Source organism: Mustelus asterias, chromosome 2 (genome assembly GCF_964213995.1).
Source record: "Mustelus asterias chromosome 2, sMusAst1.hap1.1, whole genome shotgun sequence".
Taxonomy (NCBI): domain Eukaryota; kingdom Metazoa; phylum Chordata; class Chondrichthyes; order Carcharhiniformes; family Triakidae; genus Mustelus; species Mustelus asterias.
This window is the reverse complement of record NC_135802.1, coordinates 109,623,919-109,635,968: the sequence shown is the minus strand read 5'-3', so window position 1 is coordinate 109,635,968 and position 12,050 is coordinate 109,623,919. Positions and strand designations below refer to the sequence as shown.

The 12,050-nt window shown below is 43.9% G+C and overlaps 1 protein-coding gene across 1 annotated transcript in view; it reads left to right on the top strand.

The window, feature by feature from the left end:
• LOC144503706 (dual 3',5'-cyclic-AMP and -GMP phosphodiesterase 11A-like) overlaps window positions 1-12,050 on the top strand; it is a 277,419-nt gene that overhangs the window by 49,815 nt on the left and 215,554 nt on the right. The window lies entirely within an intron of this gene.

The following is a 12,050-nucleotide window of genomic DNA, read 5'->3' as shown; positions in this document are numbered from 1 at the left end:
TCTTGTCTTTGGTGCAGGAACAGTTCCTGTCCTTGCGAGCCAGATCTGCCACCTGCTTCTTGAAGGGGGTGGGTGGCCTCAACTCTGGCATTCCCCTCCGATCAGTGATTTCTCCCTCCTGTTGTGGGCGATCATGTTCTGCATAGAGACAAATGGATAGACTGAGCAGCACAGATGCAAGAGCAGATGATGAGTATGCATGTGTGCTGAGTGGTTCCCAGTAAGATCTGAAGATGCAACTTGTGCAGGAGTCTCTCCAGGCACTTCTTGTAGAACTTGGTGAAGAGCGCTTGTTTCTTCAGGGGGTCATCACTAGCCACAGGTTCTGGGCTGCAAAGAATGAATGCATGCATAAATAATGAGCTGGAAAACGAACGATTTGGTGTGAGAGGCCGCCGCCTAGCGCGAATCACACTGACTTTCCTGCCCGCCGCTGCACTTGGTTTCCAGTATGGAAAACTCAGCTCATTGTAGATAAGTTTTCACCTTTTTAATATTTCTGAGTTCGCATCACAAAACCATGTGATAGCAATTGGTAACTAATGTACGTTTTTTCCTATTGAAATGAAATAGAATGAATGCAAACGTAAAACCTCGGATGTAATTGGGTTTATTCAGCAAAACAGTTTTGGAAGGAGGAACAAAATAGTTTAATGTAAATAATTAAAACCTGAAGCTCTCCACCTTCTGGGCTCACCTCCCGTGAAACTGTTCAACTGTTTGTGGTGCAAACAATTCTACACTGCTACTGTACTAAGGATGTTGGAAGTAGATTAAATAATAACTTCCAAAGATAATTGTACATGTACTCGAAAAGGAAAAAAAAATGCAGGGTATGGGGAAAGAACATGGAAGTGAGCTAACTGGATACATGTTTCGCAGAGCTGGTGTAAACATGATGGGCCAAGTGGTCTCATTCTGTGCTATAAGATTGTATGGTTTTAATTTTAATATTTTGCATTGCTATGAAAGAAAAATTGCAGAAATAATCAGAAATTAAACTTTTCTGACACCTACAGGAACACTGTTGGAGTTTGCAATTATCATTAATTAGGATCTGTACTAATATGAAATCAAATGCTCATATTGTGGACATTTCTGAGCCATGCCAATGGTGGGTTTACACGATTCCATAAAGCAAAATCAGAAGAGGAAGAGTTTTGAAAAGGTTACTAGTACAACAACAAGTTGACGAGGTAACTTTAATGTAACTCATTGAGCAGGAAACAGACAGGATCAGATTTGCCATCCCATTCTGGAAGGTCATAATAATCGAGGCTGCTTTTCCTACTTCAAATGGTCCATGTTGCAAACTCTGCCTGAAAGATCTGTGGGATTTTGTCCCTATGTCCCTTCTGCCGTACCATTGAACTGTACATCCGCAAAATAGATCGGGGGCATGGAAGATGGGTCTTCATTTGATCATTTGAAAGAAAGTGGTGGACAATTATCATCCAACCCTGTAACCAACCCCAACCCATCCTAAGGTGCTCATCACAATGTTACCGGGGTGCATCTGTTTTTGCATCCCTGCTGAGACTTTCCCTGTCCTCGCTTTATGATTACAGTCTGCTCCATGCCCTGAGAAATTGTCTATCCTACTACTATTTATTGTTATCAGCAGGTATAAAAGTCAATGTTCTGTAGAATGCTGGGTCAGACTCTGAAAAAACTGTCGAAGTATTTATTACTTGATACATAAAATTGATTCAGTAGTTACTATTTTCTTGATAACATTATGTCCACTAAACAAAAAGCAAAATAGTACATAGACTGGAAATCTGAAATGAAAACAGAGATTATTGGATAGGTTCAGCAGATAAGACATCATCAGTATTCATTCATGTCCATGCGATTATGAAACTAGAATATTGAGTTTGCTTTAAAGTGGGAATTTTTTTATACTAACACTTTTACGGATGTGGGCATCACCAGCTAAGCCAACAATTGTTGCCCATCCCTAATTGTCCTTGAGAAAGTAGTATTGCGCCACCTTCTTGAACCGCTGCAGTTAGGGCGGGAGTTTCAAGATTTTGACATAGTGACAAAATCCCAAGTCAGGATGGTTTGTGCTTAGGAGGGCAACTGCAGGTGGTGGTGTTCCCATGTATTTGCTGCCATTGTTCTTCTAGATGACAATGGTCATAGGCTTGAAAGGTGTTGGCAAATTGCTGCAGTGCATTTCATGTACTGTACACACTGCTGCCAGTGTAAATCTGTAGTGGAGGGAGTGAATATAGTCGGTGGTGGATGGGTTGCCAATCAATTGGGCTGCTTTGTCCTGGATAGTGTTAAGCTTCTTGAGTGTTGTTGGAGCTGCACTCATCCAGGCAAGTGGAGAGTATTCTGTCACAATCCTGACTTGTGCCTTGTAGATAGTGGACAGGCTTTGGGAAGTCAGGAGGTGAGTTACTTGCAGCCTCCCACCTGCTTTTGTAGCCACAGTGGTCACATGGCTGGTCCAGTTAAGTTTCCAGCTGATGGTAATCCCTGAAATTAGGATATTATAGTGGCGGATTCAGTGATGTGAATGTCAAGGAGAGATGGTTAGATTCTCACTTACGCGAGATAATCATTGCCAGGCACCTCTGGCATGAACATTCCTTGCTGCTTATCAGCCAAGCCTGAGTGTTGTCCAGATCTTGCTGCACTTGGACACAAACTGCTTCTGTATCTGAGGAATTGTGAATGATGCTGAAGATTGCACAGTCACCTGCGAACATCTAGACTTCTGACGTTGTGATGAAGGAAAGGCCATTGATGAAGCAGGTTCAACCTAGGACACTATCCTGAGGAACTCCTGCAGTGATGTCTTGGAGCTAAAATGATTGACCTCCAACCACCACAGCCATCTTCCTTTGTGCCAGGTATGACTGCTGGGGAGAGTTCCCCACTTATTCCAATTGACTCTAGTTTTGTTAGGGTTACATAGTTAAATGTTACCTTGATGTCAAGAGCAGTCACTCTCACCTCACATCTGGCATTCAGCTCTTTTGCCCACGTTTGAACGAAGGCTGTAATGAGGTCAGCAGCTGAGTGATCCTGGCTGAATTCAAACTGAGCATCTGTGAGCAGTTTATTGCTGAGTAAGTGCCACTTAATAGCACTGTTGATGACCCCTTTCCTGATGAACGAGAGCAGGCTGATGGGGTTGTAATTGACTGAGTTGGATTTGTCCTGTTTCTTGTGTACAGGATATAACCTGGGCAATTTTCCACATTGCTGGGTCGATGCCAGAGTTATAGCTGTACTGGAGCAGCTTGGCTAGGGGTGTGGACAAGTCCCGGAGCACAGGTCATCAGGAGTATTGCCGGAATATTGTCAGGACCTACAGCCTTTGTATTAACCATTTTTTTGATATCACGTAGAGCGAATTGAATTGGCTGAAGATTGGCATCTGAGATGTTGAGTACCTCCAGAGGAGGCTGAGCTTAATCATGCACTCGGCACTTCTGTGAAGACAGGACTTCATCTGCACAGGACTGTGCAGTGGTCACTCCTGCATCTGCGGGGGGAATGTTGGTGAAGATGAAGTTGTCAGTTTTTCCTTGTTGGTTGTCTCACCACTGGCTGCAATCCCAGTGTAGCAGCTACGTCCTTTAGGACCTGGCCAGCTCAGTCTATGGTGGTACTACTGAGCCACTCTTGTTGATGAACATTGAAGTCCCCTACCCAAAATACATCCCGTGCCCTTGCCACCTCAATGTTTCCTCCAAGTGGTGTTCAACTTGGAAGAATATTGATTCATCAGCTGAGAGGGACAGTACTTGGTAATTAGATGGAGGTTTCCTTGCCCATGTTTGACCTGGTGCCATGAGACTTCATGGTCCATGGTCCAGAGTAGATGTTGAGGACTCCCAGGGCAACTCGCTCCTGACTGTATACCACTGTACAGCGACCTCTGCTGAGTCTGTCCTGCTGGTGACACAGGACATACCCAGCAATGGTGATGGTAGTGTCTGGGATGTGAACTGTTAGGTATGGTTCTGTGAATATGACTCTGTCAGGCTGTTGCTTGAGTAGTCTGTGAGACAGCTCTCCCCAATTTTGGCACGAGCCCCCAGATGTTAGTAAGGAGGACTTTGCAAGGCTGGGTTTGCTATTGTTGTTTCCAGTGCCTAGGTCGATGTTGGGTGGTCCGTCTGGTTTCATTTCTTTGTAGCAGTTGAAAGCAAATGAGTGGCTTGCTGGGCCATTTCAGAGGGCAGTTAAGTGTCAACCACATTGTGGTGGGTCTGAAATCACATGTAGGCCATGTAAGGTCAGTGGGTTTCCTTCCCTAAAGGACGTTAGTGAACCAGTTGTTTTTTGTGGCAGTCCACAAGGGTTTCATGGTCATTATTCCAGATGTATCTTTCCAAATCTCTATTACTTTCAGAATGACATTAGTGGTTTTATGGAGGGAAATGGAGTGAACAGGACTATGAGACCATAAGAAGCAGGAGTAGAAGAAGGCAATTCAGCCCATCAAGTCTACTCCGCTATTCAATGAGATCATGACTGATCCGATGTGATGCTCCTTAACTCCATTTTACTGCCTTATCCCCATAACCCTCCACAGATTCCATAGATTCACAACCTCTGAGAGAAGAAATTCCGCCTCATCTGTCTTAAATGGACTACCCTTTCCTCTGAGATTATGTCCTCTGGTCCTAGACTCTCCCACAAGGGGAAATAACCTCTCAGGATGTATCCTGTCAAGCCCCGTGAGAACCCTATGGGTCTCAATAAGGCCACCTCTCATTCTTCTGAACTCCAGTGAATATGGGCCCAACCAATCCCTCCATATCTGTGTTCAACCTAGCTATACCTTCTCTAGACTGCCTACAATAGGGGACCAAAACTGTTCATGGTATTCCAGGTATGGTCTAACTAGTGCCCTGTATAGCTTTAGCAAGACTTCCTATTTTTAGTAATAGACTACCCTGTTAATAAAACCCAAGATGTGGAGATGCCGGCGTTGGACTGGGGTGAACACAGTAAGAAGTCTCACAACACCAGGTTAAAGTCCAACAGGTTTATTTGGTAGCAAATACCATAAGCTTTCGGAGCGCTGCTCCTTCGTCAGATGGAGTGGAAATGTGCTCTCAAACAGTGCACAGACACAGAATCAAGTTACGCATTCTAATCAGTATTCTGTAACTTGATTTTGTGTCTCTGTGCACTGTTTGAGAGCACATTTCTACTCCATCTGACGAAGGAGCAGCGCTCCAAAAGCTTATGGTATTTGCTACCAAATAAACCTGTTGGACTTTAACCTGGTGTTGTGAGACTTCTTACAATAAAACCCAAGCCAGTTGGTGAAGTCAAAACCAAGATACAGAGCTTGACTTTGCTGTGAGAGTTTATTGACTTTGTTCAGTCACATGGCTGTCCACACACACCTTGTGTCCCAGCTGTCCTCTACCTATACTCCTAAAAAATAAATAATTGGTAAATCAAGGAAAATTGACAGGAGCGACAGTCCCTAATGGGTACTATAGTTAAAATGAAACGTCAAAAGGAAACTTAATAAATTAAATTAAAATATACTTCTCGGGGGTGATGATGCACCCCAACACCTGCAGTGCCCACTGGGTGGGCAGAGTCGAACCTGGGGTGGTCAGGGTCATATCTGGATGCGGTGTGGAGGGACGGAGTGTGGGGGTGGTGGTGTGGGGGTTTGGTCTGGTGGTTTTAAAGAGTTAGAAGGCAAAATAGCACTTCTATTTTAGAGTAACTGTAAGTGTAAAGCTAGCAGAACCGTCTGAAGTTAGCAATTCAGATTGCTTTGTTGGATGGTTCACAGTGCAATTGTCCAGGGGAGGTTAGTGCTTCTGGACGATTCCAAGGTAAACCCTTAAGTGGGAACTTCCGAGAGGGCTACCCAATGTATCATTGGGATACCCACCCAAATATGACACTGGGGAGCCAGGAAATTATGACTATGGGAGGGATTTTTGGCGCTCGCCCCAAAACGAGAAAATCTCGCCCGAGGTCAACGGACCTTTGCATGATCCAGCAACCCCCCCAACCCCCAACCCCCAATCCCCCGGCCCAACCCCCCGGCCCAACCCCCGTGTCACAAGGCCTTGCATTCATGTCTGACTCCAGGTCTTTGGCACAAAAATTAAGGCCGAGAGTGTGCTGCACTGTCAGAGGTTTTCACTTTTAGAAGAGGTACTAAACTGAGGTATCATCTTCCTGCTTTGCTAGATGCAAAAGATCCTGCGGCACTCATTTGAGGAAAAGCAGGGGAGTTATCCCTAGTGTCCTGGCCAATATTATCCCTCAGTCAACATTACAAAAACAGATGATTTGGTCATTGTCACGTTGTTGTTTGTGAGTTTGCTGTCAGCAAATTGCCTGCTCCATTTCCTCCATTACAACAGTGACTACACTTCAAAAATAGCGTATTGGCTGTGAAGTACTTCAAGTCATCTGGTGGGGCAATTAATGTTCTGAAGTATAAATTCTGTCACGTATTTATCTGAATCAAAGGTGGTTAAGAATTGTTAGTTTTCTAAATTTTTTTGTATGTGGACTGAGAAGCTTACTCAGGTTTGTGATTACAGGGTTGTATTCATGAGAGCTTATTCATGAAGCAGTTAGGCCAGTGCTGCAGTGACAGTTGTAGAGTTAGGTATACTGTACACCATGTACAGACATACAGGCAGGTCCTGGACATTAACCAAATGTTCATTCAACCAGAAAGAGGTCATTGGGCCTCTCGAGTCCATGCTGGCTCTCAGGAGCAATCCAGCTAATCCCACTTTCCCTCCATTGTCCTGCAGTTCTTTTTTCTGCAAGCATCTCTCTGGTGTTTGTCCTTCATATCTGAAGATGAGCATGATATGAACTAGAATTCATTAAGGTAAGTTTCAGATGCAATGTTCGAAGCCATGAACCATCATGAAGATTACTGGTCAAAGTTGAGCACAAAAAGATCTGTTGCGTGTTGGATACTCGTGCATTGTGGGGTGGAAGATGAGCCTGTGGCTCTGGACTGAAGAAGCTCATATTTCCTATTGACCAGTGTGACTCTGTTCTGCTTTTAGGATGTGATGCTATTGTCATGAGACAGCGCCACATAAAGCGACCCTGAGTGAGGTTCTCTCATGACTTGGGCTGATGTTAAAACTCTTCAGGGACCTCAAGGTGTCCTTGAAATACTTTTCCTGGAATCCAATGAATGTTTCCCTTCAGTTATCTCAACCGAAAAGTTTTTTAGCAAGGGTTCATTAGATATTCTGCAACCTGTCGTGCCCATCTTATCTGAGCTCTCTTCAGCAGATTGTGGATGCCAGACATGTTGGTCAGGGAGTGAATCTGATCTTGAGCAGTCTCTGTAAGCAGGTTATGTGAAAATGGTGCAGTTTGTTTGTATGCTTGGAGCAAACTGTCCACATCTCACAACATACAAGGGAGGTCAACCACTCTACACCTTCACTTTTGTTGGGAGATTAATTCCTCTTTGCTCCCAGTTTTTAACTTGTCAAAGATAATGGTGGAATTAGTTATTTGACATTCATTTCATCATCAATCTGAGGGTAAGCTGCCATAATAGTTAAACTTGCTTTGAGCCTTTGACCATTGACTGTAAGAGTTGACTTCAGGTACTGCTTTTGTGGGGCTTGTTGGTACATAGCTTCAGTTTCTTGTTGCTGATGATGAGACCAAAGTTATCACATCTGGATAAGAAGCTGCTCATGCTATGTTGCGTTCCTTGTCCTCAACAGGTATTTAGGGAACAGTTATGAGCAAAAAGGAACCCAGGAACTACAGCTTCATGTGATTTGGTTTTGGCTTGTAGACTCTCCAAATTGAAGACTTTGTTATCTTTGCGAGATCTAATGTGGATACCACTTTTGCAAACGCAGAATGGCAAAGATCATGCTGAACTGGGTAGGAGCCAACATGCAGCCCTGCTTCACTCAAAGTATCTGTTTCCCCCGTAATCCTAAACTCTGCTGAGATCCCTGTTTCCCAAACAACAATCATAAACGTCTTGGTCAAACCTCGTCAGTGATTACTACACAGTACAGTTTAAGTAACCAGGACCTGGGAATAGTCTTTGGTTTAACAAAGAAAGTGATCTTTTGCACAAACTGGCTTCTGCTTTCAGCACTTTATCCCTAGCTGAGTTGTTTCCTGAAGATGGCTGCTCCCCTCCCCTGGTCTTATGCTTCCTTCAGCTCCTAATCTCTGGCTGAACTAGTTCCTGGGGATGGCTGCCTTTCTCTTTCTCTCTTGCTGCTGCTTCTTCAACACCTCATCTATGTCTAAACTGCTTCCTGGCTCACATCACTCTTAACGGTAATTGTATCAATTGCAAAGAACACCCTATTTCCTATTCTTTAATTTCCTTCCTATCTCTTAGTTGCTGCCCAGATATGGTTTACAATATACAATAGAGCAGTTTGATTTTATTTGTGCAAAAAGAGTACATTCATTTTCATAGCATCCTACCATTTCGTGACAATGAACCCCTAAAAAAAATGAAGCACCTTGGTTTTAAAAGGTGTTTTCATTTTAGACAACGATCTATTTAACTCAGCACAATTACAATTTTTTTTAGCATGCTTTAACAGAATAATAAACTCCCATAAGCTTGTATACATGGGTGTAAGCGGCACGGTGGCACAGTAGTTAGCACTGCCGCCTCACATCACCAGGGACCTGGGTTTGAATCCTGGCTTGGGCCACTGTCTGTGTGGAATCTGCACGTTCTCCTCGTGTCTGCGTGGGTTTCTTCTGGGTGCTCCGATTTCCTCCCACAGTCCGAAAGACGTGTTGGTTAGGTGCATTAGTCATGCTAAATTCTCCCTCAGTGTACCCAAACAGGCGCTGGAGTGTGGCAACTAGGGGATTTTTACAATAACTTCATTGCCGTGTTAATGTAAGCCTTCTTGTGACACTAATAAATAAAACTTTATATTACATTCTCAACAGTCATTTACATTCTACATGGAGCTTCTGCTATCACATTTTCTTGTCCAGCAACATGAAATATCTTTGCAACATGATTTTAAAAAAATTAAATGGTGCAATAATAGACCACAACAAAATAGTCCAGTGTTGCGGACTCAAAACTTTTCCAGAAACCTTAATGGATTATGATCTGTAAGGGAAAAATCTGAATAGGTTAGTAAAGGTTTTTCAACTATTACTCATTCAGGCACTGACAGAACTACAGTACTGAGTTAAATGACTTTAAAACAGACTTATAAGCTAACAAGGAAGCAGTTTACACACATATGAAAGGCAGTAAGAGATTTAAACAAGTGATTATGATTTAAAAACACAGATGCAGATATTTTGAATGTATTGATGTATTTTTAAGAATCGTTGTTCACTTTAGCCAAAGGCAGATTGCCGCAAAGCATCATGGTAAAGGGCATTAGGACAGAGCCATATTCAAAGAGAATATTGAAACCTTGGGAATATGCAAGATTTATCAAGAGTTTCTAATGGTTAAAACATTTAGAACACTTAGGGCCCGATTTTATCATTTTGATTCTAAGTAAACCCGTTCTCCAGCGCCCCCATATGCACTCAGCCTGAAAAAAAAGTCGTGAATCTGAATCGCCCTGTGAGCGGGGCTTATCGCGCCCGAAACGCTGCTGCTCCGATTGGAGCCTTCAACTGCGCATGCGCAGTAAAAAAATTGATAATTGCTCCCCTGCTACATGGCGCCCGGGCTGCAAAAAGCGGCTCGGGAGCGATGGCCCCCACAGACATTGCCCCACCCCCGCAACATAACTGTCCCCCATATCCACCCAACGGCCCCCCCCCCCCGCAACCCAGACTGATCATGACCTCCTGCCCCACTTCCCCCCCCCCCCACCAATTACCCGCAGAGTGGCAGCGGATCTCCCCTGCCCCTCAGCCCCCCCTTCCCCAACTAGAGAACCACCCCCCCCCACCCCCCCCCCGTCACCGCCCCACCACCATACCACCACCACCGGAGAGCGATCTGGCCTGGGGCCTCCCTCCTCCTCCCCCCCACCACCAGAGAATGATACCCCCCCTCCCCACCCCCCAACCGATCTGAGTCAGAGAGCTGCTGGAAGCTCTGAACTTACCTCTTCAGAAGCTGGAGCGCCCAAAACAAACCTTTGCCGAGCATGTCTGTTTCATGCCGAATCTGGATGGGCAAATGTGATGGTAAAGGGGGAAATGCAGATAAGTTTAAATGCAAATGCATTTAAATTGACATCGTACCCAATTTGGGTGCGGTGCCGATCGCGGCCATTTTTGGGCCTTGGTAAAGGGGAGAATTGGCGCGGGCGCAGATCGCACTATTCACCTCACGCCCAACTTTACCAAGTTTTCACACCCAAAAACGGGTGCAATGCAATGGTAAAATTGGGCCCTTAATCAGACTTCATGAATAGGGTTTATTCACTGTCCAGATAAGATGGATGCGTGCTCAGGCGTGGGGTCATGTGTTAATCTGGTTTGGCAGTGCCCTTTGGTGGAAGTTTTGGGAACATTCATTTGAACTTTGTGGCTAGCATCTCTGGTTACTAATGGATAAAGAATGTTGAGTTAGCCAAAATGGGAGTTAGCTTCCGGATTCTATGGACTAATGAAATGCCATTATTCCAGAAGGTAAGATGTGATTGGCGAAAGTATATGGTAGGTATTATTGATTTACGTATATTAAAGATGATTGATTTAAAGCTAATGAAAGGTGGGATTAATTGATAAGAAAACCTATATTTGATCTGTTTTGAATTGTATATGTCAGAATTCATTGGAGGGTCTAGCTGCTCCATGTTGGGAACTGCCCAAACCCTTTTGATGATTTCTCTTAGCGGCCGCTGGTCAAATAAAGGTTACGTCTTTAAACTGAGGCACTGGCTTCGTGAGTCATGTATTGTCTGAAATTTTGGCGATACCCAGCCAGCTCGAAAACCCCATCAACATAATCTATATACATGACTGTCTCTGTAGGAATACTAGCAAAGTAAATTTCAAACTATTGTAGTGACAGTACTAGACTTAAAGTCTCTTTTTCGATGGTGGAATATTTTTTCTGATGCCTGTATGGTTTCCTGGAAAAGTATCCCACTGGTTTTTCAAATCTCCGGTCATCCTCCTGCACAAAACGGTCCTCACACCAATGTCGCTAGCATCAATAGCCACTTTGAACTGTTTCTCGTTAGTTTGATGTATCTAACACTGGTGTAGTGATTAAGACCGTTTTTAAGTGTCTAAAATGCTGCTTTACAGTCCTCTAACCATTTAAATGGTTTGTTCTTTTATAGCAGCTCTGAATGGATATACGAACCTCAGAATCTCCTTCCTTGATGTAGGTTTAGGAAAATTCCAAATGGCCTGCACCGTTGCATCCCGTGGTGCCATTTGCCCATGTAACACACTGTGTCCCAAATAGATAATCAGTGCCTTGGGGAAGTCGCTCTTTGCCAAGTCCAGCCATTTCCAAATGCTCAAACAGCACCTTTAAGTGTCATAGATGGTCCTCCCAATTCTGGATGAACACTATCAAATCGTTGATATACACTACGCTGTGACTCAAACCTTGAACCTTTGTAACTCTTTGAAATTTCGCAGATGCGTTCTTCATGTCAAAAGGAATCACCTTGAACTGATAGAGTCCATTGGGTGTCACAAATGCAGAGATCTCCTTTGGTTCTCTGGGTCAAAGGTACTTCACAATAAGAAGTCTAACAACACCAGGGTAAAGTCCAACAGGTTTATTTGGTAGCAAATGCCACAGCTGTTGGACTTTAACCGGGTGTTGTTAGACTTCTTACTGTGTTTACCCCAGTCCAACGCCAGCATCTCCACATCAAAGGTACTTGCCAGTACCCTTTCTGTAAGTTTAAGTTTATTTATTAGTGTCACAAGTAGGATTACATTAACACTGCAAGTTTGCCTTGTTAAAGAAATTAGAACATCCGATTCTCTCAATACAATTGTCCAAGCGCGGAATAGGGAATTAATCTCTTCCGGTGGTGGTATTCACTTTTCTGTAGTCCACACGCATTCTTTGTGTTCTGTTAGGCTTTGATACCATCACGATAGAAGATGCTAGAACTTAA